At 37.9% G+C, this 27,003-nt stretch overlaps 1 protein-coding gene and 1 long non-coding RNA gene across 8 annotated transcripts in view; one reads left to right on the top strand and one right to left on the bottom strand.

Moving 5' to 3' along the window:
- Window positions 1–1,767: 1,767 nt before the first annotated feature.
- LOC134137551 (uncharacterized) lies at window positions 1,768–4,510 on the bottom strand. Its single transcript, XR_009957721.1, has 2 exons — window positions 4,287–4,510; window positions 1,768–4,115 (listed from the first exon to the last, which is right to left on the bottom strand). It is a non-coding gene; the product is annotated as an uncharacterized LOC134137551 (long non-coding RNA).
- Window positions 4,511–4,765: 255 nt separating this feature from the next.
- The window catches only part of PACSIN2 (protein kinase C and casein kinase substrate in neurons 2), a 67,654-nt gene continuing 45,416 nt past the window's right edge, over window positions 4,766–27,003 (top strand). For 2 of the 7 annotated variants that reach the window (XM_062592245.1, XM_062592192.1), the window contains exon 1: window positions 4,766–4,917. The gene's annotated coding sequence lies outside the window, so the exon portion shown is untranslated. Of the gene's footprint in view, window positions 4,918–5,444; window positions 5,520–12,044; window positions 12,085–20,904; window positions 20,992–26,586; window positions 26,666–27,003 lie in introns of those variants that run through there. The other 5 variants (XM_062592198.1, XM_062592207.1, XM_062592217.1 and 2 more) reach the window with 5 other exon arrangements.

Below are 27,003 nucleotides of genomic sequence, written 5' to 3'. Positions count from 1 at the left end.
AAAACAATAGGCATTTCACAGAAGATGTACAGCACTGCGCTTCAGCAGGGGACCGTGCCAGGAACGGCTCGTTTATCTATAGCCATGGAAGGTCTTTACTCTGTCATCATATACTAGTTCTACTCCTGAAGTAGTTACTGTTTGGTTTACATAGGTGGCCAGCCTGTAACTTATATTTTGTTCCTCGTTTATTAAAATAGCTTGCTCAAGCCTTCCATTCAGTGGGAAGAATTCCATGCCATCTGGTGCTTGGGTTTCAAAATATAAACCTGGTGTCCAGAGATAGTTATGCTGCAAACCTGTAGGGTCTTCTTTAAAAAAAAACAAACAAAAACAAAAACAAAAAAAAAACACACTTTTTGCAAACTTTCCACTCCTCGCAGAAAACAAAACTATAGAGAAAAGCTAACCTTAGCTGTAATTTTGTTAAAACTTTGATTATTAAGAGGAAATAGGAACATAGATGAATATAGTGGAAAGATTGATTGTTTCTACTCAATAGGAGGAAGTTGTTTATGTGCAAGACAGGATTTTATTTTATTTTTTAATTGCCATCAAAGCTTTGGCAAGCTTAAAGACCCTCCACACTGAAGCAATCCATAGACAGACCTTTACAACTGCTTTGATGACATAGGTGTATCTTTACCGTTAACAGCAAGTCTTCAATGCCTTAATAAGTCTCAAATTTTGTACCTGTTAAAAGTGTATCTTTCATGTCTGAAATAACCATAGAAATGTGTTTTCAAATAGAAAAAGTAGGACAGTATGAAACACTAATTAAAACCTTGATATAAGCAGGAGATGTTAAAGAGTATTTCATACAAATACCTACAAAATATGTAGGACTTATGTTAAGAAAAGTTATTTCCTAATTAAAGTTGGCCAGTTAAGCGGTAAAATTAATTGGAGTTAAATTTAATATCCTGAAAATTGATGCTAGCTGTTGGCTTATGTAATCAATAAAGGGATTACATTCACAATTAAAAAATCCACCCGGGTTTAAATTTAGGTTTAAAACTGTAAAAAAATGTGCATCACCTAGGCTTTCTCAGCTAGCTATAAAGATTCTGAAAAGAATTCTAAAATGTTACTGCAACAAGAGTCAAGAAATACCAATGAAACTTGCAGTAAGTGAAGCTAAGGAGCAGAATTTATCTACAGAGAAAATACTGGTACTTAAAAGGACGTGCAATTTCTGAGGACAGCAGAAGACACATGAAACATTTAAAAATAGATTGTGTTAAAATAAAAATAACCGTGGGATATTATCTAAAATGAGAGAGATTTTTTTTTTCAGAAAACTTCCTGTCCTGTCTCTAACAGTCTAAATTAAATGTCCACTAGGCAGGCTGCATAAACTGTTAGCCTTTCTCCTAAAAAAAATGGTTGAAGTAATCTTTCCTAGGATGTCAGGTTTTGAATATAACTGAAAATGTTCAGAGAACAACTGAATTTTAATATTTAGAAAAAAATCTCGAATTGCTAAATTCAAGATGATTAATATGTTAAAGTATGATTCACTATATGTGTAAATTATTCATGGTATTATAATAGTGTCATCATGCTGGGAGGGCGCATGACTAGTGATAGATATAATTAGACCACTGATTATATCTAAATTTAGTGTTTGAATATGCATAAAGAGAATTTAAATTTTATAAATTGAAAAAATAGTACTTTATTAACCACTGAGGTATATTTCTGCAAGCAATTTTTTGAGTGTATGTATGTATGTATGCATATAGTACATATTGCCTCAAGTCTTCATATATTTATACTTGCATTTAACTTTATTACTGTAAGTAATACTGATGAAGTCAAACTGAGCAATAGCATGTGCATCAACCCCAATGCAGACAAATTTTGCTTTCAGGTATACAGATAACTCACCGGAAGATCCATAGCATTGATCCAAAATGTAGACTAGACTACTTTAATAATGCCATTTCTTAATTGTTTCAAATGACACGCATGAAAAAGCAATGAAAAGGTTACAATTAAAATTGTATTTTTTATTCTGATTTTTGTCTTTTATTTGTATTGTTTGTCTCCAAAGATGTCTGAGCCTTTTTTCATTCTAAGTGTAAAAAACATAGGAAATATCTGCAACCAGAAGAGAATGTTCAGCTACTTAAAAATAGTATTCCCTAAAGTGGTGCCTCAAGGAGCCTTCAATATTAAATTAAAATCTTCATGTAAATTGTCTTTTGGTGACTTTCTTTTTTTTTTTTTTTTTTTTTTTTTCCAATTAACAGTCCTGCCACTGCTTTTTTGTATTTTTGGTTTTAATTTTACAGAATTTTTAAAGATGTTTAAGTGAAAGGTTGTATAACAGAGTTGTTGTTTCTCCAGTGGTGTTAAAATCCTAAGCCAGTTGTTCATACAATTCTGTTGTGTAAGTTGATAGTTTCAGCTCAGCCTCCATTCCCTTGGAATATAGAAGAGGTGTGATTCCCAGGTGAAGAGCACTACCCAAACTGCAACCATTTATTGCCTTGGCACTGTGACACCAGGGCTAAATCTTCTGTACCTAGATATATGGGGAAAAAAACAAAAGGTGCAAGTAGTATAGAGCCCTGGCAAAGTCCATGTATGGGAACAGCTGATTAGAAGAATACAGAATTGTTTTCCTCACTTTTAAAAGACAGTTTGACAGCTTTTGCAAGCTAAGTTGGGGCCTGGATATATACCTCTTGTACATTGCTTTGCAGTCATTGGCCTCATTCTGATATTGCTGTAAAATAGGAATGTGAGCCTTGGTTTTCATAGGTGATAGCATGACAAAATGATTTTGGGGCACAAGGCAGTATTCAATCAACTCTGTGCAGAGTAAGTTTTTTTTTATTTGTCAGTTCCCCACCAGCACAAGGTTTAGCCTCTGTCCTCTAATAACATGTAAGTCTCTTTCATTGCACAAGGAACTCAGAGCTATGATTTACTCAGAATTCCAAGTCTGATTCTTAAATCCTTGGGCAAGTTTGAGCATTATTTGACCATACAATATAGATTAATGAGTGTTTTGAAATTGAGGCTGAAGGTGGTCTAAGTGTTTTGGCAGGGAGGATTTCTAGCTTTGACAATAGGCAAAATGGGAGCTTGATTCATGTCTCTACAGACAGAACTGTGGTTATGATTTTATATATATTTGTATCATTTGTAATCTTTTGTAAAGACAGCTGGTTTATGCAAACCTGGCTCTCATTTAATGAGAGAGACTGCATAGAAAAATAAAATGCATTTGTGATCAGAAATGAGAGAAGAAATGTCAAGGTTCTTCCTCTTAAATATGAAATTTTAACCTTCAACACAGAATTTTTAAGAGAATTAGAAAAGGTGAGGGTGGGAAATCATGTTAAAGCTTTAAAAACTTGCTGACCCAACCAAATTTCACAGTAACATTGACTGGAAATAATTAAGATCAAGTGAAAGACATTTCTCCGGAAGGCAGAATTTACCCCCGTGATATGGTCTCGCAATCCTGCTTGGCTAACCTAAATGTCTCTCCCAGTGAACTTAAAACTCCTTAAAATTAATGAGTTACACACTTAGTGAGAGCATACGGGAGGACTTGGCTGACTATATGCCAACTTGCATGAGAAACATGCCCAAGAGCAAAGAACGCCCAGGGCTGTGTGGCAGCATGGCACAGTGATCCCCAAGCCAGCTCATAGGCAGGTAGGTAAAGAGAAGGGCAGAGGCGAGGGGAGTTTTGAGATTTGTGGAGGAGAAGAGAAGGCATAGGCCAAAGGGGCAATGTACCGTGATTGCTGTTTTGGGGACCTCACTTGAAAGAAATGCTCCTCTGTCTAAAACAAATACATCCAAAAGATAGGCAAGGGCTGGAATAATAGAGCTACCTGTGATATCATTCAAGCACTGTGTGTCTCTGCTCGCAGACGTTTAACCAAATCAGCAATGTGATTTTGAAGGTGGCTCTGTCCTTGAACAACCTCTGTCTCAAAGGCAGCTGACAGACAAGTGCATTAATAAGCCTGGTGTTGTTTCTCTGAGTGAAGCCTGGGCTCCCGCTGACAGGCAGGAGACGTGTAATCAGTGCAGCACTATGGTTGCCACATCCTGGTGTTAGAGGGCACTGCGTTCCTCAGCAAGACAGCCTGGAAATCAGAAGGGAAAATAAAAGTCTTCATCACTTTTGCTCGTTAAAAATTCCCTGTCACCGCTCCTATCAGCTTAGCCAAATTTCAGTTAAGGAAACTAATCTTTTTGCTGGTTTACGGTCTCTGACAGCAGATAATCGAAGTGGGACATATGATGTCTTTACTTACTACGAGGCCCGAGATGTTCTGCAGCGTTGCTCTGCCAGCAGATTTCGAATATATATCCGTGTATGTATATATGTATACACAGGTCTAGAAGCAGCTAAGTGGGGTGCCCCGAGCTTGGGACTGGCCCACAGGAGCGACACGGGTGCGCGCGGTGGCTGAGTTTGAGGACCGGGGCCGGCACGGGGAGGCGGCGCGCGGCGCTAACGGCCGCCGGCGAGCCGTTGGCGAGCGCACGCCCCACGCGCCGGCGCCGGGAGCGCGCGCCGGCCCCCCACGCCCCCACCGCCCGCCAGCCACCTTCGCCTCCACCGCCCCGCCCAGCCACCGGCTTGGAAGCGACGTTAATTGGCAGGCGCGGCGAGCCAATGGGTTGCGGCGGGGCGGAAGTCTGCGCGTGGCCCTCGCCCAATCCGAAGGCGGCTGGACGTCCGCCAATCGGCGGGGGTGGAGGCGGCAGTCGGGCGGGCGCAAGCGGCAGCGGGGGGCGGCAGTCGGAGTGGCCGGAGTCCGGCGCAGCGCACGGATTACTGCCGTCTCGCTCCCCGCCGTCTCGCTGCCTCGCGCGCGTCCCCTCCCTCCGCGCCTCCGCCGCCGGCGGGCTCCGCAAGACGGGCAGTGCCCGGCGCTTCAGGTGAGGGCGGCGCCGTCTCGGGTGGAGCCTGAGGGAGAGGTGGGGGTACAGACCCCGTCGGCGCCTCGGCGGGGCGAAGGGGAGTGGTGGTGAAGGAGCCGTCGGGTGGTGGGCGGGGTGCGGGGTCCCGCCGGCCGGAGAGGAGGCGGTTGGCTCGGTCGTCGCTATTGGGCTGGCGGCGCGCGGCGCTGCCGCTACCCTGCGTCGGGGGCGGGGCGAGGGGCGGTGGGTGCCGTTGGTGGTGGTGGTGGGGGGGGGCTCGTTGCCCCTGTGGCGCGGGACGGGGAGGTGGGGGAGGCGGACGCGAGTGACAGCGCTGAGGCGCGCGGCGGTGACGCGGGTAGGGGTGGGGGCGGGCACGAGGGGGCCGCGCGCGCGTGAGGGGGCGGTTGCTGGGTGCGGGGTGGGGGGAAGGCGGGCCGTGCGGGGGTTTCCCCGCTGGCGGGCGGCGGGAAGGTGAAGCTCTCCTTGCGCGGCGCCTGGCGGAGCAGGGCAGGGCTGGGGCTTGCGGGGGATGACGACACCGGCTGAGGAGGCTCAGTTCCTGTAGGAGGGAAGAGCTCGCTGCTGCTCGGGGAAGTTCGGTGACCCACTCGGTGGTGGTGACTTTATTTATTTTATTTTTTATTTCTTGTGGGGGGGGGGGAGGGAAGAAAGTCCCAAAATTGAATGAGTGGGGTTTTCTGCTGCCTATTAAATCTTGTGGGCTGGCAGGGTAACGATGCTGATTTCGGGGAGGGGTGTTTCTTCTGCGAGCGAAAGTGAGGTTTAAACGGCTTACCGTCTCCTGACTGAGTACCAGCAGTGACTCAGATAGGTTAGGCTGCTTAGTCTTGTCAGCTCCTTCTCTCTTGCACTTCTTTTTTTTTTTTTTTTTGGCTGGTAAAGAATCGCCTCTACTCACAAAGTGGAACATCTGTGTGGGAAACAGAGGACTCTTTATGTGGATTGAAGCTACCTGGTTAGAGAAAGACTGGGAATCTACAGTGTCTGTGTGGCTTGCTCTATCCGTCTTTACCCGTTGCTTGGCTCTTTCTGGTTAAAGTGACTCAGGAGCTGGTAGGCTCAGTCTTTCGAGGCTTCATCCATTTGATTTAGCAATGAGGGAGACCAGAAAGCTGCTAGTGGCCTTCACTGTCCTTTTTTAAACTATGTATTTGAAAACTAATTATAATCTTGCAGTTTTAGATGCTCAGTTGGTAACCCAATTTTTCTGACTAAAACTATGATTTAGCTAGGATAATTTAAAACAAGTACATGCTTACTTGCATCTCCTGTAATTATTTTATTAAATTTGATTATCTGTTTGCAAGCCAAACTGGTGAAAAATGAACCTTAGGATGTGTTAGACACTTCTATCTTCTGTTGCACCTCATGACCTCCCAACAGATTACTTGAAAGATTGCCAGTGTGACAGTTTTTCTCTCACTGTGGGAAGACCCTTTCCCTTCTGCTAATTTGAATTTAATTTTGGAGTTTGTTCAGCCTTTTTTTGAAGGATAGGGCTGTTGAGCTCACAACTCCAAAAAGGTGAAAATGTTGTCAGTGTGTGACATCTTCACATAGTGAAGATTCTGGCTTCAGTGCAACAAAAAGGAGGTCATTCTCTTTTGACTGTTGTATGACCAGCATAAAACCAGTGCTTCATTGCTTTCTTGGGGGGGGGGGTGTCAGGGTCTTGCATTTCTGCTTGAAGATGAGAGGTAAAATTAAGGCAGTTTAACTGTTTTATTCAAAATTTCTTAATTTTGTTTTTGAATACTGAGATTACTTGCATTGAGGCATAATGTGCTTGCTGTTTCATGCCTGTATGTGTCTGAAATTATTTATTGTCAAACTTGCAATTTGCCTTCAAAGATAATAGGGTATATTCTACCAATTATGACTGAATCAGCTTAAAGGATAACGTGTATTAGCACATAGGGCATGTCTAATTAGCCCAATGCAGCATCATTTTAGAGATCTCTGATCATTCAGCACCACAACTCAGGAATGGAAAGCAGGAAAGGGGCGCAAGTGTTACCTTGTCCTCTGTATTATTAACCCTATCTTGGTGATTGAGTGTACCAGTGCTTCCAAGCTTCTGTAGTTACATAGTTTAAAGTAAGATGTATGGCATAAGTGTAGTTAGTGATGAAATCACTTATTAATGATTGATGGACAAAACTGTTTTGTAGTGACATTTTTACTATTTTGTTTTATTTTGCTTTGAAGAGTGTGTGTAGCAGTAGTTAATATTGAGCTGACATGATGATGATGATGATGATTGGGCTTGACGTGGGCTGCGTACATCTTAGTGGTACTTTTTAACAAAATATCTACAGCATTCTTTTTTTTTTAAAAAAAGTTTAGGTTTCTGTATTCCACAAGTTAACTCTGTAACAAAAAAATCATTTTACTTTGTAGTGTATATTTTTTTTACACATTTTCTTTTTTTATTCTTTTAGTTCTTGAAATACCCTAATAGTAATATGACTTTGTGACTATGCCATGATACTCTAGGCAAAATTTTGATCTATTAATGTTTGTAAGTAATAATTTCAGAAAATGCCTAGATTATATATCTTTTTCTAATGGTAGATATCTCCCTTTTTCATATGAAGAGTACTTAATGTTATTAAGTGTTATTTTTACCAACTGAGATGTTTGGACAATTTAACAGTAGATTTGAGAAGTTGTGTTCTCAAGGTCTGGCTATACACAATGGTTTATAAAGGGAAATGATATTTGCAAAATAATTCTTGGATACCAAATGAGATCTCTTGTAGAAAATACGTATCTGATTGTCATGACAAAAAGAAAGCTTTGCTTTTTTTTTTACGGAAGTGTTCTACTCTGCAATCAGTGAACCTGTATTGGAAGAAGTAGTTTTTGTTTCGCTAGAGCTGAGCGAGCTACTTTCTTAAAGATGTCCTTATGGCAATTTTGTGCTTCCCTAATTGTGGTTAAATTAAGCCTAAAGATTAGTGTGACTTAAAATGGTAGTCTGTGAACCCAGAAGTCTCACATTCTGTCTCTTATAGCAATGGCAAAGTTTGAAACTGCTTAGTGGCACTGCTACTCAAGGAGTAAGTGTGCTTCTATTAGTCTGTAGGAGTAATATAAATTAGCTAAAAATGTAGTTTTCTGCTCCTGAGATGGTACACACTTTTTAAGGACTTGCAGCTGCTACATTTAGAAAAGTTGTATTTTATTCTCTTACAGTAAGCCAGAGGAATGGAAGATGCAGACTTGAATTTCCTTTTTTTTTATGAATGTGTTTTAAACATACCTATAAACTAATTATTGTCAGTACCATTTTAGATGCATTGTTGGTTCATATTTTTTTTTCCTTAGAAATTTTAAGATTAATTACTGATTGCTTGAAACTTTGAATGCCTTCTATATCTAATGCTTGAATTGAAGACTAGTCTGGAATGAACTTTTTTTTTTTTTTTTTTTTTTTTTTTTTTTTTTTTTTTGTTGCATAGAGGTTAATTTGAATTCTGCCTTAATCTAATAAACTTCATAAAGTGGGGTTGTTTCTTTCAACAAAACCAAGTTACTGATTTTTGGCTTGACTTAAGATAATGATGAATTGTTCCTGGAACATGAAAAGGAAGAAAGCAGGAAATAACAGTGATGTAACTGTTCTGAGATGAAACAGCTAAACATTTCGAGTCTGTGGTTAGGTGGAATGGTGTATTTAATATTAATGCTGCCTGGCTAGTTGGCTCACTGGGTGTGGGAAGAGCAATCTGAAGTTGATGGTAAAAAAGCTGTTGTACTCCGGAGAGGGGAAAAGGTTGGTTCCCAGTCTACAGTCATAATCAGGTTTATCTCAACACTTGGAAGTCATTCCTTCATCTGCTATCATTAAAGGTACCTTGCTTGCTTGAAGCAGGAGAACAGTCAACACTTCTCTGGTGCTGACGTGTAATCTGTCTTGATGCACACTCTTCGGAGTGTGAGTGATTCTGCTTGAGCCACTGTATGATGGTGTGCCGTGGCCAAGTTGTGTGAGTCTTAGTGGACAGGATGTGTCAATATTTGAGAAGGTACCCAGCCCTAATTAGTAAATAGGGATAAAGTTAGCATGGATATTGTGAGTAACACTGCACAGTAATGAGCTCTGAAGCTAAAAGAAAATGTCTCTAAGGCTTTGAGTTTATTGTGGTTTGGTTCAGCTTTTTAGAATATACAAATATTTAAAAATATCTTGGCCTACACAATGTATTGTAAATATTTTGACAGTATTGGTAACCTTATCTTGCAGTGTTTGGTTTGGGGCCAATGTCTATTATTAACCCTTTTTTGCTTATGTAGGACTGTCTTCTAAACTAAGAATTCCAAAGCATCTACAGCCCCCAAAACCTTAAGAGAGTCTTTCTCTTTCATCATATACTCTGGACCACTGAATAATAAGCTGCATTACAATGTAATCCTAAAAAATGGAGAGGATGAGAGAAGTATATTAAATCATTATTAAACAGTTGTTTCAATAAAGGTTTGCTGAAAAGAAAAAGGCTATTTTTTTGCTTTTATGAGATCTTTTGACACAAACTTAGTAATGCAGAATAAAATTAGATACCTTGAGAATAAGGTGTTATGTTTACAGTTTTTAAGTGATGCTGTGAACTCAGAGGAGTTCACATTTGTCTGAAGTATCTTTTTTTTCTCACAGCGGTTGTGATTTATGTACTTGCAAACTCTCAGCTTTTGATTATAAAGTAGTGGATTGTTCGCTAATACTAAAACCTTCACTGTGAAATGTCTGTTTGCGGAAGTGTAATATTCTTTGTATCTCATAATATTGTCTTTGTATGTAAGTAGTATAAGTAGTACTCATCTGTGGGGAGGGGATTGGGTATGGTGATTAATGCTTCTTTATTACATGTTAGGCTGATGCATTGCAATTTTATGATCGTAACAACAAAAGATACATATTAACTGGGCTCTTAAAAGGTCTGACAGGGTTCTTTGATGACTAGCATCTCATTCTCTGTGTTCTGGACATAGCCAGAGCTGTTATGTTCCAAAAACAACTTTCAGTTTGCACAAAACTTAATTAGCATAAAATGGTAGGTGAATATTGAAATAAGACTTTTATTTGTTGTCAATAGCAAATGCATAGCCATTGTTTATTACTCTTTTAAGGTTATAGTCTCTTTTTGAGCTTAAAATAAAGGGGGGAGTCAATATCTTTAACATGTTAATTTTAAAGGGTGAAATGTGAATTACAGATTTCAATAAATCATCTGGCCTGAGTCATAGGACAAGCAGACATCTTTCTGGTTTGACTTAAACCTCTGGTCCTTTACCTTAATAGATATTTTATTGTCAAACTGACAAATATCTGAATCACTGCTGGATGGAATAACACTTCCGTTAACAGAAATGATAACTCTACAACAAACAGGTATAGGTATGTAAAAGCAACTCTTCATTTTTGATGAGGCCACATGATCACACAGGATCAAATCAACTTACAGGCTTGTTGGTTTTCTTAGTCCTTGATTTTTTTTTTTAAAAAAAGCATTTTTTTGCAAAGTTTTAAGCTTCTCTCTGCATCCCCTTAATAGTTACAGAAGTTACAAAAGCTTCAAAACTTAGTTGTTTACCCAAAGTAATCTAAACTGGTCAGTGTACAGTAACATTTAGTTTAAACACACAGGTTGGATAAGCTTTAGGGTGAATGTAATTGAAGGGCTTTCCTAAGTTCTTGCTGTGTTGAGCTGTCAGTTCCATTTCAAAACATGAACACTCTGTTTTAGCTGTAGGATTGAAACTGGATTACTATTTCCCTTAAATTTTGTTTAACGTTTGTGTATTAGGAGGGTCGTAAGATTCATATTAAGATTGCTGTCATTCTTATTCAGATGCAAATACAGTGAAAAATAAAGAAATCAAGCAGTTAGCTATTTCTCTTTTGAGCACTTAAATTTCATAGAAACTTCTGTGCCTACAAGTGGCAATATTACCGTATCTTTGGTTGTCAGCATTGGCCCACTAGTATGGTAGGCTGCTAGTGTTTTTGTTAGTTGACACTAAGTTGAGTGTATTTTACTACAATCCTGTTTAAGTGTGTATAATCTGCTTCCTTTTTCCATGTTGTAATATTTTTTTGTGTGTGTTTTTCATATGTATAGGAACAGGAAGGGAGAAGGGGAGAAAGTTGGTGTTTTTTTGTTTTGTTTTGTTTTTTGTTTTTTTTTTGTTTTTTTTTTTTGTTTTTGTTTCTCATTTCCCAGGCTGCTTTCCACTAGCAGGTCTTTTGCTCTAGTGAACTTTTAGTTCTAGTTTTAGTTAGCCCTAGTGGGCTGTTCTTGCCTTGAGCTGAGTTTTTGTCTTTTTTAAAGCTAGTTTAATTGGAAGGAGGTATGACCAACCTATATGGATAAAGTATGGTCAACTAATAACCTATGAATCACAAGTACCACTTTCCAAAGGAAACTGTCATATTATCCTAGCGAACTGAGTCCTAAATGAACAGAAAATGAAGCCTGTTCTGTACTGTTACTGTATTGTTGAAAGCCTGGGAAGGAATTTGATGGCAGCTCTAAGAACTTTCCAGCGTAGTGCTTTCCTGTTAAATTTGATATTCTTTACTCCAAACTGTGCCTATTCTTTCTATCTTCAATCAAAAAAAAATGTGGCTGACAGTTTTTCAGAGTTAATTTCAAGCTCGAAGGGAAAAATACATAGATCTCTTCTGCAGGTCTACTCTCTGAGACACTCCAGAGATACTACTATATCCCAGCAGAATTATGTTTCAGTAGTCTGTTGCTAATATTTACTTTCTAATAAGTGTGCAACTGGAGTCAGAAGCAAGATATTTCCAGAATTTAGGAGCAAAATGCCTTAAATCTTGAAGGACAGTTATTTTCAAGTGTATATTAATGGGAAGGTGGCATCTATATCAGTAAGAGGAGGCTCTTACGTTGTGGGTTAGATCGCAAAGTTGGTCATCCAGAAAAAGTGCAAATTGTTCTCTCAGAAACAGTAAGTTTTAAGTTATGCTAGTTGTAGCTGATACCAGCCAAACTGACTGTAGTTAATTTAAGTTAACCCTTTTGGTGTAATAGATGCTTAAGATATGACTTGTTTGTGAGGGTTTTCTGTTTTTTTGTTTTTGTTTGTTTTTTAAGATGCTGTAAGGAGAGGTATCATTCTTCTGTGACCTGCAGGGTAGGTAAAAATGTTTGCAAATTTGGAATGAATTTTCTATTTTGCTATGTTTTTTTGTCGTCTTCTCTTGGGTATAACATCAGGAACATGTCTCAGAGAGAGCTTCAACTATTAGGCACTTTTTAATCTGTGGAGCACATATTGACATTCTGTAGAAATCCAAAGAGATAATATTTCACGTAAACAGTTTTTAACCATTACTGCTCTTAAAATTTTTAAAGCAATAATTTCATCATTCGGTTAGTAATAGTACACATCACAAATACAAAAGAATTATTGATTGATTTTAATCCAAGAAGGAACAATTTGCAATCATCTGGTCTGAGCTGAAAAAGACAAGCCATGGGACTTCTTTGAATTAATGCCTATTAGAATTTAAGAAATAGCTACAAAACAAAACTCCCCTTTTAGGAAGTAGAATGAATTTAGCATCGTTCCCAACCCTGTTAATTGTCCAAATAACTGACTAGTCCTGCTGTCTGAAACAGGATACCCTCTTTGATTGTATAATATAAATATCCTTCTAGCTGCCTACCGTGCAGTACCTTGTATGTACCCTAGAACTGCATAAGCATATTCAGCTGAGTATTCCTCTGAACTTAAGAATTCTTCTTCAAACTTGCTGCTTAAAATAGTAGGTCATCTTTATAAGACAGAAAAGTTAAATCTACTTGTCATAGTTCAGTCCAGTATGAATTCCAAGTGAATGTTGTTAGCTTGTGCTCACTTCAACCAGCAGTCCAAATATTATTTGCAATGATTCTGCTATTTATTACTTTCTCAGCCTTTTTCTTAAATCACTTGTGCAGCAGATAGTCATGAGTCTTGGTCTTTTTCAAGGTTACCAGTGGTAATGTTAAATAGCTCAGCAGCATCTCACTAGATAAATATCTGCTTCATAATATTTCTTGATTCTGTATTTTGAGTGTTTAATGTCAGACTGAGCTTGTATCATTATCTTCTGATACAAATATTTTGTGATGGCAAGTTGAATGCTGTGCCAAAACACTTTATCAGCATTGTCATAATCATTAAGATTGACCTTGTGAAAACAGGATGCCATTAAGCTGTTTGTATTGATTTTTCTCCTTAATTATATATTGTTTTTGTTATCATCAGCTTGTTATCCTTGTTAAGTGGTTTCTTATATTACTTGTGCCATTTTAGTTGGAAATTTTTAGTTGAAATGTAACTAATATATAACAGAATTATATAATTCTGCTCCTTTTAAAATACTGATTTGACATAATTTTTTTCATTCCTCTAGTCTTCTGGAACTTCTGCATTATTTCAGAACCTTAAAATGTTTCTGATGGTTCAGAACTCCTAAAAGTTAATGTTGATGGTAAACAGAGCCTCCTAGGTGGTATTTTAAAATTACTGAACGACAGTATAGTTTGATCATGCTGTGATTGTTGAGATTCCTAAGTCCTTTTGATCTCTGGTTTGAGGGGAAAACTGTTTCACTCTGATACAACCAAATTTTTGTACCTCTTAAATATGTCATCACTCATGAATCTTCTGTTACTACGTTAAATTGTTGATGTATTAACAACCTTAACAGCAATGCTATTATTATAACAAGAACAATAAAGGAGCTTTAAATGTATTCAGCTCTACCACTAGAACGTCTGCAAACTTTCTGCTTCCCTTCATCAATTTGTCATTCCTAGCTTCTGTTACGTTCACAGAATCAGTAAGGGTGGAAGGGACCTCTGGAGATCATCTAGTCCAACCCCTCTGCTCAGCAGGGTCACCTAAAGCATGTTACACAGGGTTGCACCAGGCAGGCCTTGAAGATCTCCAGAGAAGGAGACTCCACAACCTCTCTGGGCAACCTGGTCCAGAGCTCTGTCACTCTCACAGTGAAGAAATTCCCCCTCACATTCAGGCAGAACTTCCTGTGGTTCAGTTTGTGCCCATTGCCTCTTGTCCTGTCACACAGGACAACTGAAAAGAGTTTGGCTCCGTCCCCTTCACACCCTCCCTTCAGGCGCTTGTACACATTGATAAGATCCCCCCTCAGTCTTCTCTTCCCCAGGCTGAAGAGGCCCAGCTTTCACAGCCGTTCCTCATAGGGCAGATGCTCCAGCCCTCTGATCATCTTCGTAGCCCTATGCTGGAGACGCTCCAGTAGCTCAATGTCTGTCTTGCACTGGGGAGCCCAGAACTGGACCCAGTACTTGAGATGAGGCCTCCCCAGGGCTGAGTAGAGGGGCAGGATCACCTCCCTCGACCTGCTGGCAACAGTCTTCCCAATACACCCCAGGACACCATTGCCCTTTCTGGCCACAAGGGCACATTGCTGGCTCATGGTCAATTTGTCATCCACCGGCACTCCCAGGTCCTTCTCTGCAGAGCTGTTTTCCAGCAGGTCAGCCCCCAGCCTGTACTGGTGCCTACGGTTATTTTTCCCTAGATGCAGGACTCTGCACTTGCCCTTGTTGAAACTCATGAGGTTCCTCTCCGCCAAGTTCTCCAGCCTGTCCAGGTCTCTCTGAAAGGCAGCAGAGCCCTCAGGTGTATGAGCCACTCCTCCCAGCTTGGGATCATCAGCAAACTTGCTGAGGAGGCACTCTGTCCCTTCATCCAGGTCATTGATGAAGAAGTTGAACAGGTGGGACCCAGTATTGAGCCCTGGGGGACGCCACTAGCCACAGGCCTCCAACTAGACTCCACGCCACTGATGACGACCCTCTGAGCTCTGCCTTTCAGCCAGTTCTCAGTCCACCTCGCTGTCCATTCGTCTAACCCACGCTTCCTGAGCTTATGTAGGAGGATGTTGTGGGAGACAGTGTCAAAAGCCTTGCTGAAGTCAAGGTACACAACATCCACTGGTCTCCCCTCATCTACCCAGGCAGTCATTCCATCCTAGAAGGCTATTGGGTTGGTTAAGCAGGATTTCCAGTATTGGGAACTTCTCTTCTTTTACAATTCACATATAATTGTATATCTGTAGTTACTGTTTTTTTCTTTTGATTGTGGTTTTGGGGCAGCTATTAAAATCTTGCATGACTTCCAGCTAGTATTACTTTCAGATTGCCAGTATATTTCAGTTGAAGCTAGAGACAGCCTGAATAAACTCATGACTTGCTTACAAGTAATCACTCTTTTACTTCTAGTATCCATTCTTTTCTGAGATGAAATAGATGTGAAATTCTTTTTATTGGATGCAGTGTGTTCTTATAGTTGGACATTGTCATCTATAATGTTTGTAAAATTCCATGCAAATTTCAAAACTGATAAAAATGAAACATTAAATGTATGTGACTGGGACTGAAGTGCCCACAATAATGCAGCATTCTCTGCATTACAGCTTGCTGCTGAAGGAGCTGATTGTTCTGTGTTTGTTAGTGTGCTTTAGTGGTCTGCAGTAGATGCCAGTTAGTGTCTATCCAGTACATGAGCTATTGGATCATTGACATTTCACAGAACATTTGCTTTAAAGTTGTTAATTCAAACAAGTAATGAATATTTTTTTCAGAAGTGTTACAACTCCTTTCTTGACTGCTTAATCCTCTAGCTAGGTTTTACCAAAGAGTTAGTAAGTAGGTCATGTGACTTGCAACCAGATTTCAGTGATATTAAGTGGGTTTGATTTATGTCCCCAAATGCACAAATTAAACTATTTTTGATTACTTGTGTGCCTACTGCTTATGCATAAGCAGAGAAAAATTTGTTTTGCCTTTTTCAGGGTCTTGGACTTCATCAAGAGTTTGATTTTTTTTTTTTTTTGTTTGTTTGTTTGTTTTTGTTAAATGTGTACTTGCTTATTCCTCTTATGGTAACATTACATCTTGTGACTAGTTTAACTAGCTCAGAAACTTGTTGCCACTTCTAATCATTCTGATAAAGCAATTAACTTCAAAACTACCAAAAGTCTCTGCTGCTACCATAAGGGGAAATCAGGTTCTTTCCCTGATCCTCACCTGTTTGTTCTTGCTGCCTGTTCTATGTTGGCATGATTTATGAGATAGTCCTGTGACCTGAGATGGTTCCCTGGTCCAGCAAGAAACAGTTTCTTGGGGAAGACGGGATGGAAGTGAGTTTGCGGCTGCGTAAACCTTAAACTCAGCACCTGGTTTCGTGAATAGAATGGGTGGGTCAGGGTGAGTGACTGGGGGAACATGGGACAAGGATAGATCTTTGTCAGCAGCACAAATTTATACCATAGGAAAGTGCCCATGAAAGCAATCAGCCTAAGGTTGAGTAAGTGGTACAGTGAATCATTTATGTAAAATCAAGTTTTAAGCTGAATGCTGAATGTAAATAAGCTTTGCTTAAGTGTGCTTGGTTTGGTTTTGTTTTTTTGTGTGTGTTGGGACTTTGGCATACATAAGATTATTAAAAAAATAAAGACCAGTCAGGTTGTAATAAAATGCATATTTATACAGACTTCTTTTCCAACAGTGTTGCTCATGATTACAGCTGAAGTTGTGCTACATGAGCTGCTGAAACACAACTGAGTAATATTAAATGCTATTATCTAGAGACTGTACTCTTAAACTTTTTATATAAAGGGAATTGAAAATTCACTTAGGCTTGAGTTTCTTAGTTTTCTTTTTACACACTTTAAATGCGTGAATGAATAGGCAGTGCATTTAAAATGAACTGAAACTCAAATTCGAAGATGTATGCTGATTTTTTTTTTTTTTCTTGAATGCTTGTTTTAAGTATTTTAATATGTGAAAGCCAGAAGATGGAAATGATATCCTTTTCAAACTTTTGGAAGTTTCTAAATATAAATAAACTAAAAACCTTTGCCTTTTGTCTTTAAACTTTCAATTGCAAGTAACTTTACTGTGATATGTAGTGCTGATAAATATTCTTATGCAACTTGAATGCTTTGTGTTGAAAAAGTGAGTGCTAAATAATATTTGTAATCTCTTAGCAGGAGATTAAATCTTGTCTTTAAAATTTTATTGTTAAACCAGGTTTTGAAGAACTAGCTTTAAATTCCAACTCAAAATCTAATTTCCAAAACTCAGTCCCTTTTCTGCAAAGAACACTTAAAATGATTTTTTTTTATTTTAGAAATGCCAGTCTTTTCCTTGCAGGAAAAATCTAGGTATACACAAAAGAACATGCCAAGTCTCTGTGAATTCTTATTTTCTAAACTGGAAAAACTGCTCCTTACACTCTTAGCACATTTGTTCTTTTGGCCGCAAAAATCAGTGAATGGCATTATTTGTAGAAACACTGTCTTTCCCTTTTGTAACTGAAGGCAAATTGTGTTATCTTTAGCATGTAATGTTTACCAGTCATTGTTGAAGAAAATTACTAGGTTTGCAATACTAATTCTGCGAGGCTTTTTTGCCATTTCCTAGAGCTTTTACACTGTGGCAAGGTAATATAGAATCAGTCAAATGTGTTTTGATGTTTTAAGTACACATAAAGGCATTTTCACTGTGTGTGACTTTCTTGCATGTGCAGCATTTCTTATTTCATACGTGTGGATATAATACTTTTGAATAATCTTGGAGGCTATGATTCTAGTACAGCATTATTCAAGCTTCTGAACTGTGAATGATTTTGTTCGGCTGTGAAGTTTAGAAAGTTTCATAGGAATTTTTAAATATTAAAGATGCGTTAAGTATCTTACTTGGCTAGAATACTCACTCTAATGCAATTTAATAGATAGGAAAAATACCAAGAAAAACTGTTCTTAAAATCAGTTCTTTAAACATGCTTCTCAGTGATCTGAATTCATCAAGGAAAAATGAATCACAAGTCTTTGAATGTTTATTGCAGTGAACAGTTTGAGAACAAAGTTATGTAATGTTTTTTCTAAAAAACATCCTGCTTGCTTTTACAAAAATTTTGTGGAACACTTTAATGCAATAGGAATTGACTTGGGTAGTATTTGGCCCTGTCAATGGGGAGACATAGGCCATTTAAAATTCTCAACTATTGTTAGATTGCTTTGTTATTGTTGTGAGGCTCTTCCAAGTGTGTGGTGGTTCAAATGTGAGATGACTGGAATGAGGCTTCTGGTGGTCTTTGTGAAATAATGTGAATGAGATTGGGGTTGACTTCTGCTTCTCAAGATATAAATGCTATTAATGCTGTATTCATTATGTGCCAGTTGCCTAGAAGGTCTGAACAGGGATCACTGCCTCTTTCTCAACTCTGTTGAGGGTTAGCTGTTACCTATCCTGTGCTTTCATATAGAAAATGAGAATATGTGTGTCTGAATTTGTTTTAAAATAGTCTTCCAGAGATCTCTTCCATGGTCTTCAAGACATGAGTCTGTTTCCTAGAATGCATTTGAGCTGTTTTCTGTAGTTACAAGGTTGAGTTGACTCATAAGAATTACTGTAATGTGTAAAGAGTGGCATATTTCACCTAAGCATTTACATCGGAGTCAGTTTACACTTTAAATTTGGAGAACTGTGAAAAAATCTCAATCTGGCTCCAGTATCTCTCGTAGGAGAGAAAGGAATTCAAGTCATGTCTCTTGCATATTTCACCATGACTCAGTTCCAGAAATTTAACTGCTTTATGTAGCTATATGTACTAAAAAAGGATGCTGTAAAATTCACTATATAATTTTAAAAAGATACTTCTAAATTTTGTTTTCCAGATGGCTAGTTTCCTTTTTGAATGTTTTCCTGTTTTAAAACAAAATTCTTCATATTGGATGAAAGATGAGGGAGTTGGCCTGGGCATATCAAATACATAAAAATGAAAAAGGAAAAACTTAATTTTTTGTCTGAAGTCAGCTTACTAAAAAATAAATATTGAAGCAAGTGATGATATATCTATTTAAAAATGTACTTTAAAGTTTTGTTCTTGAATTTCATCTATTTTTTTTCTAGAATCTAAAATCTGATACAGAATTACTGGTTATCTGTGTTAAGCCAAATGAACTTGGATAGTCACTTGCATCCAAATCCTGAAATTGAATAATAAATTCTTGGCATACTATGTGATATTGAAACACCCTAACTGGAGGACTAGAAAAGATGAGTTTAGAGGTCTTCAGAATTTAGATAAACTTTCAGTGTCCCTGTCTTATAGACAAAAGTTCCTGATTCTTACTTAAGTATCTTGGACCTTGAGCCAGAAGTTTGTATTCTGTGTAGCTTAAAAGAACTCCTTTTTTCTGTAGGATTGTGTTCTGATTGTTTTGTTTGTGGTATATTAATATGACTTTCTCTTCCTTTCTACTTGGTGCTAGTTTCTATTGAGTTTTCTTTCCCAGACACTAGAAAGTGGACAGTGGTAGTATATTTGATTTACATCAGTCAGTCAGAACCATGTGGGACTACTGAAATCAAGTATTTCAGAGTTTATTCTGCTAATGCTTAGTAAAGCTGTGAGTTAGCAATAAATGTTAAAATGGCCTTCAATGCTGCACTATCTTAGTCTGAAAAGGATATCATCAGAAACTTCTTTTTTTTTTAATGAATGCAGTAGGGATGTAGTTCATATATTCTCATACTAGCAATCAAGGAGAGTTTAAAATAACCATGGGGACTCTTCTATTACCGTATAACACCTCTGATATTGACTGAAGCAATTTAGAATTGTAATACTAGACATTGCTTTTCAAAGTCTTAGAACAAAGAACTTACTCCACAAATTCAAGGAATGTTTGGAAAAAAACATTTTGCAGTATTTCTAGAATCTGTTGGACTGGACTTCCAGAATTTTTATGTAGATTAGTTCTTGAATGTTGCCATTTTTAGATAACATCTGTCTATCAGAGAGTAAAATTCAATTGGCCTTTGACGTAATTAGGAGCTTAAAATCCTTTCCAAGAGAAGAAAGCTTTTTGTATGAACTATTGCAGCTGATTCTTTCAAAAAAAAAAAAAAAAAAAAAAAAAAAAAACTCTTCTGGAAGCTGAACTGCAGGGCAATATCCTTTTCTAACCAAATGTTATCTAGATTTGGATTGGTTTGGTGTCACTAGTTTGCTATTAGATACGATTCATTTTGAGTAAAAAATAAATATATAAGCATTTCTAAAAGAACTGCTGCTCATTTTTGGAAAGTTTTAGGTGCCAGTGATAGAAATGTAGGACTAAAACACTTTGCTTTTAGAGCTCCAGATCTTCCTGGAATGTAGTTAGACAGTGATCATTAATGACTTTTTCATGTTCATTTCAATTTTGTGTTGCAAGTTTTAATTTAGGATTGTCTATTTTCATAGTAACATCAAGCATAAGACCAGATAACTGAGTGTTTTTAATCTTGTGCAGATAATATGAGAAGGTAATGGAATTGGGGGAAGGGGGTAGAACATAGCAGTGGATGATACAAGAAAAAGCACGTTCATGTAATAAGCAAATAAGTAAACCAGGATGTAACAGGCCCAAGACAAAAGACTTCTTTTTTTGTGTACGTATGTGCCACATAAGTTTAAAAAATGCTGAATTGCTAGTGTATTTGCAGTTTATGTTATGAAAAAATGGGCCATTAATCATAACGGAAGTCCTGTATCACTATGTGAATTCTGCATAGCTCAAATTAGGCCCTAGTGGAATGTGCCCCCAAGGGCTTAGGGAACTGGCTGATCATTGTGAGGCCATTCTTGATCATCTTTGAAGGGGTCATGATGACCCGAAAAGATGCTTGGGGACTGTAAGAGAGCGAATGTTGCTCCAGTCTTCAAAAAGGGCTGGGAGGAGGACCGAGGGAACTACAGGCCAGTCAGCCTCACCTCCATCCCTGGAAAAGTGATGGAGCAGCTAATTCTGGATATTGTTTCTAGGCATACGAAGGCCAAGAAGGTGACGGGGAGTAGCCAGCATGGATTCATAAAGGGGAAAATCATGTTTAGCCAACTTGATAGCCTTCTGTGATGGCATGACTGGCTGGGAACATGAGGGCAGAGCAGTGGATGTTGTCTGCCTTGACTGGAGGAAGATTTTTGACACTGTCTCCCATAACATCCTCCTAGGTAAGCTGATAAAGCATGGGCTAGTTTCTTTCAGTGAAAGTGACGCTTTAAGCTAGATATAAAACTGTTTCTCCTTGTAAAACAGATTGAATATTCTAGTTCTTTCTAGCCTTTAGGAGGGCAAATCGTTAGACAGTGTTAGACATTGTTTCATCTTTGTAAATTACAAGGTCATGAACCTTGACCTCCTGGACAGGAGAAATTCTGGCTAGCAGTGTTTCACTAACACTGATATTAGATGCAATGAAATAATAGTTCTCTTCAAGTGTAGTATCTATTCTACTTTTTTCAGTGGCTCTGATGCATCCAGTATACAAGTATTTTGCCTCAGTGCCACAGCTACAGTTTTATCTTTCAAATATGGGTAGTAGTACAAGCTCTTTCGGTATAAACTGAACTTCAAGTTAAACAGAAGTATTACTAGTTTTGCTCCTGCTGTTAGGACAGCCTCCTCGTTACAATAGGAACATTGCTACAGTGGTAGGTGTGTGTGTGTGAATCTTTCAGATAAGATTATTGTAGGTTAAATAGCTCAAGGAAAAAAAACAGCTAGACTTGCTATCTTTTAATGTTTTTCATGTCCTTTTTTGAATGATATAGCTTCAAAAAATCACTCTTGCATATTCTGAAAGAAATTTAGTACATCAGAGTATGAACTATACAGCTCCCAAAGCATTGTTTTTTTTCAAAAATATATTTTAAATTGTTCTTTTGATGGCTTTGTACCCTTAAGCTTTAGGATTAAGCACATCTGATCTCTTTTAGCAAAAGAACAGTGGTCTGAGAGCTAGCTTGATTGTATGATGGTTGGTTATGATGAGGGTAGCTGTTAAACCACCTCTAGAAAAAAACAATGAGCAAATGTTACCAAAACCATAGCTGTAGTCACAGGAGGGATTTCTCCTGGTGGATTAAAGAAACTTCTGACCTTCTCAGGAGAACTTGCAATGAATGACTGTGGAAATATTATGTGTACTTCTTATTTCCAGAGTTGACATTGAGCTTTGTGGGTCAGACTTGGACTTTTGTCATTCTAAGCCTTTCTGGATTGGTATGCTCTGCTTTTTGGAGGGAGCACAATTTGCCACCAGTTTACAGTAAGAACCAAAGTGGGGTACTAAGAATTCCTGCCTCTCCTGTAATACTACTGTATTTTGAAGTCGTGAAAATTGAAACACGGTATTTAGTTGTCTAAGCTACTTTAAGTTGTCTTTTATAACTCTCTTGTTCTTCCTGCTATAATATGGAAACAGTAGCTAAATGTAAAGTAAAATATTAATCAACAAAGATAGCACATTTTTTTCCTCCTTCTTACTGATTACTTGGTCAAATAGAAATCTTATTTTCAATGACACCTTAAACCTTCTGCATAAAGCCTTCAACTTACAACTGTTTCAGCTATTTTCCTTCATTTTTTTTGATTAATGCTCAGACACATTGATTATCCGTATGTAGATGCAGCTTTCCAATGGGAGTCTTATCTAGACAGGTGACTCATTTCAGTAACTGTGATCTATTCTAGAACACTGTGGCTAAGGTACTCATGCAACCAATAACACAGAGCAGTTCAATGGCATAGGGTGCGATTCTGCCTATGTCACAGTTCCCTAACCCCCAAATGCACTGGCCTCGTTGTCAGCCCAAATACTGTGTGTTCAAATTTCGGAAGACAAATTTTAGAAACGCACAGGAGAGCGAACACTGTGTAATCTATGCAGATATTCAAATTGAAGTCACAAACACAAGGTCACTAACTGAAAGTTAGTAAAATCTTGACTTGAAGGCAAAGCCTAGTAGCTCCCTTTATATTGTTACTGAAAGCTTCCAGTGTGTTAAATACAGCTTTTAGGCTAATGACATGGAAATTCTGTAGTATTGAGGAGAATTATTTTCTGTTCTCAGCTGTTTTATTTATTAGATATGTGCATTCACAGGAATACGGGTTATACTAAGTAAACTTTAGAAACCTGGCTTTAACAGTTTTTTTTTGAGCATGTTCAAATTTGCTGTTTTAATTTCAAAATAAGTATTCTGTAATAGTAACCTTCCCCATTCTGGTTAGTTCATCTTAGTGTCATATAAATATGCCAATTTAATTTTAATTTAAAATAGGATGTTGCATTTGAGTATAAACACCTTTCTGGACCCTGATGTTGTACTTATGCAATCAAACTGAAAAAAAAGTGTTGAATGATTTGCAGTAAACTAAATAGCGTATGAAATTTGATTACTTTATTCTGCCTCCTTTTTTTTCTCAGCTCTTATGAGACTGCCAGTCTTTGAGTGCAGAGATTAGACACGTGTATTTAGATCAAATAAATTCATACAGCAAAAGAGAGATACTGTATTTTTAGTAGGAACCAATTTGTTTCAGTTTTGAAGATCTGTTTGTAGAACTGTTGAAAAGGCTGAAGTTGTTCAGTCTCTTACATAAAGAACAGAGGACATTATTATATGCTTTAACTATTTGAAGTTTGGACCTGGACCGTATATATTTTAAAAATATCATACACTTGAATTGTTGAATATAAATGCTACTTCAGTAAGGTTTCTCAGACTTCAAGCTAGTTTCTTGAGAGAGCACTTGATTGAATTTTGTATTATTTTGCTCCCATCTTTATCGTCTAATTGTTGGGAAGATACTGGTTAAGGGCTGCAGTTTAAATGCACCATAGTCAGTGATGGCATAGTCTTACTAAATGAAAAAGCACAATGGTAGCAGCAAATATGGGAACTAGTAGCTAATGGGAGCTCTTGTTCTAATTTCCTTGAACCTCAGTCTGAATTAGATTGTATGCTAGAGGGCTGACCTACTTGTACTTCAGTCAACTATTACTTGAAAAACGGCATAAAAAGCTTTGCTTTCTGGAAGGAGGAGGAAAGGATAGACAAGACTAGTCTTCCTGAGATTAGTTGATAAAATTAAGCACTTATTTGTTCACATTCTTGCATTTGGCAATTCTACATTTCAATGATTTGTGTGTGTTTGAGAGCTATACAAGGACAAATAATGTATATCCAGATTTCTGAAAATTTTAAGGAAGACTGTAAGGAAGACTGGATATTTGAGGGTTTTTTAAAACACTTAATAGCATAAGCGAAACCTTTAGAACCAAAGGAAGACTTCCAACTTCTTGTTCTAACCTTGGTTTTATGGGTTTTAAAGCAGCATTCTATTTTGTACGCCAAAATGTTTAGATTTTCAATTGTCTTAAAGCCAAGATAGGTTTAGGTGTACTGTATGTGATTAAAAAAAAAAAAAAAAAAAGTTTGAACTTGATTCCAGTTCAGCTTGTAAAATTGTGTGTAAGATTATAAAACAAGATCTGTGACCTTAGTACTTAAGAGTAATGCTTTTAGGTAGCTTAGATGAGTTGAGTACACGGTAACACTTTTTCCTTACTTACAAGAAGGACCCAGTTTATCTGTTACTTATTTACAAAAATAACTGCTTTGCAAGGGATGTTTGTTCTAGAAAATCAACAATCCCATGTTGCATATGTTACTTGGAGTGCTACGGAAAAGTAAAAAGTCCTTGTTTGTTCTTGTTGCCCTGATTGCTGTTTGAGGACCAGAAAATGAGATTGTTTAGAAGCCCAGAAGACCTGGGTGAAGTTTAGCTCAGATTTGCTGAGCTAAAAATCTGTTTAAGCAGAACTCAGAGCTTTTCTTTCCAGAGGCTGTGTTAACAAGGCTAAGTAACATGCAGCCTTCTTCTGGCATCCTAACACAAATAAATGAATAATTTAAATGTCCCTAGCAATTCTTTAGAAGTCTGGTTCAGTTTGCTTTAAAATCTGAATTAATCTTATTTAGTCTGAAATATGAAATGTTGTCATACCTTTCTACTGTTACAGTATATTGTTGATTTTAAAATGCATGAACAGGTCTTTGTTGTTTCTAACACAGAATAATCCATTATTACTGAAAATGGGATAGCAGAAGCTGTGTGTGCTTGTTTTGTTTTACTTTTGCATTTATGAACTACATTCCGCAGAGGTCTACAATTTCTGTTTCAATTCCAGAAATCATATGACATTGCTGAAGGGGTTTATTTTATAAAGCTTATTTGATGGTGATCACAGCTGAGAATGTGTGCTTGCCAGCTGCAAGGTCCTCTTCATTAGCAATTTTTATGTTGATAAAGTTGGGGGAAAAATACTAAACTAGCCTGAATGTCCTTTGAGAATTGAGGAATGTCACATGATGATTTGACCTGCTTTTTGTCAGCAAAGTCATGACTGAGAGGATAATGGCTGCAGAAACAATTGATAATAATCAAAACTATTCTTATGAGTTGTTTTCAGCTCCGAACTAACACTAAATGGTTATGGATTATTTTTTATTTCTACATTAGCAAGGGTCCTAGTGTACAGTTTTGTACTGACTTTTTGTTCAAGGAACCAGTATAAAATATACCAGCAAAATGTTTCTGATGTTACAGGATATTTCACTTACTGTACATCATCTGTTAAGTAGCTATCATAGCAAGCTGTTTCTTCCCCCTCCCCCCCCCAGCAGAATTCTTTGGAACCTAACAGATTATTCTCTATGTGGAAATATGCTTCTATAATGCTTTAAGTATAATGTGTATGCATTGTGGTCTAAGAAATTGAGTCATTTTACTAAGTCCTATAGTCTGTCTTTTTCCTCCCTTTTATCCTCTTTGGTAATGTCCTCTGAGATACAACATAGGAAGGCCTACTTTTGTGCTTTCTCATGCTTGCTCCATGGTCATGAAAACATAATTTTCCAGCAGTCTGCCTGTTTCTATGATTTATTTGCATCACAAAAATGTGGGGGGGATTGACAGTATATTTGAAGAGTGCATAGGTTCATTAATGTCCAGTGGTGTAACTAGCTTCCACTACTCCAATCTTACCACTTTCTGCTGAACGTGTCTGTCTCCCTAAGAACAATGGAAGGTAGAGTGTGCTGTCAGATTGTTAATGCATATATTTTTTTGCTCATTTTTATGACACTGCTTTAATCTTCTGAAAACAAACATGTATTAGGGATAGATTGGAGGCTAAACTTGGCTCAGATGAGGGCTCTGAATTAGTTCCCACTTGAAGCAGTAGCTCCATGCTTTCTAACATCCAGATTCAGGAAGACTGGTTTGTTTTGCTTTCAGGGTTTAGACCCTTTTTCATTCTGTGCATGTCAGTAATTACTCTTACAGCCCCATATTTCCTGAAATGGAATAATACAGCTCTTGAATATGAAAAACAGAAACAACACAGCTGCTTCCTAAGCAAGCTATGTATCTGCAAACTGTGCACTAATGCATTTTAAAAGACTGTTCTACACCTAAGCTATCAGTGTAATTAAAAATACCTCCCTTTAATATGGGTTACTAATGGTCTTTCCTGAAGATTGTAATAAATCTGAATATTCAACTTTATTGCAGTACATAAACATCAAGTGTGTGTGAGAGAGTGAGATGGGGAAACCCTGAAATGCATTTGACTGCTGCAGTGTGAAGAAATGACCTTAGCTTGAGCTACAAGGTTTTCAGCCAACAGGAAATGATGAAATATGTTCTGAGAGAATTCCGCTTGGGGAAGTGGAGGTCACACACAACTGTGCAGGTGCTGCAGCTAGCTGTGCAGTTACGCTGCTGAACTCCGTATTTGGAAGAAAACACAAGTAAATTTAAGATGCATGTCTTAAGGTAAATACTTTGCAAACAGTATATTGAATGACTTGCTAGACAGCTCTAATACTACTTTGGATTTTTTTACCAGAAATTTGGTATACTGCTTAACAGCTAATATGAAAGTATTTGGGGCTGAATAAATATGGTACTTTGATAGAGCTTGTAATGTTTGTCAAACACGAAAGGTTTGTTTGATCATTGTGGAAACATGGTTCTTGGCCCAGAGAGAGACTGCTATCTAAAACACATCTTTCTAGTAATTATTATTGTACTATTAATATATTTATGTAAGTTTTTTGTATGCGTTCAAGTTTTGCGGTTCTTGTGCAGTTACATAAATTGACGCCTCTTAA

Source organism: Rhea pennata, chromosome 1 (assembly GCF_028389875.1).
Source record: "Rhea pennata isolate bPtePen1 chromosome 1, bPtePen1.pri, whole genome shotgun sequence".
Classification (NCBI taxonomy): domain Eukaryota; kingdom Metazoa; phylum Chordata; class Aves; order Rheiformes; family Rheidae; genus Rhea; species Rhea pennata.
Note: the sequence above shows the minus strand (reverse complement) of the source record. Positions and strands in the feature narration are given on the sequence as shown.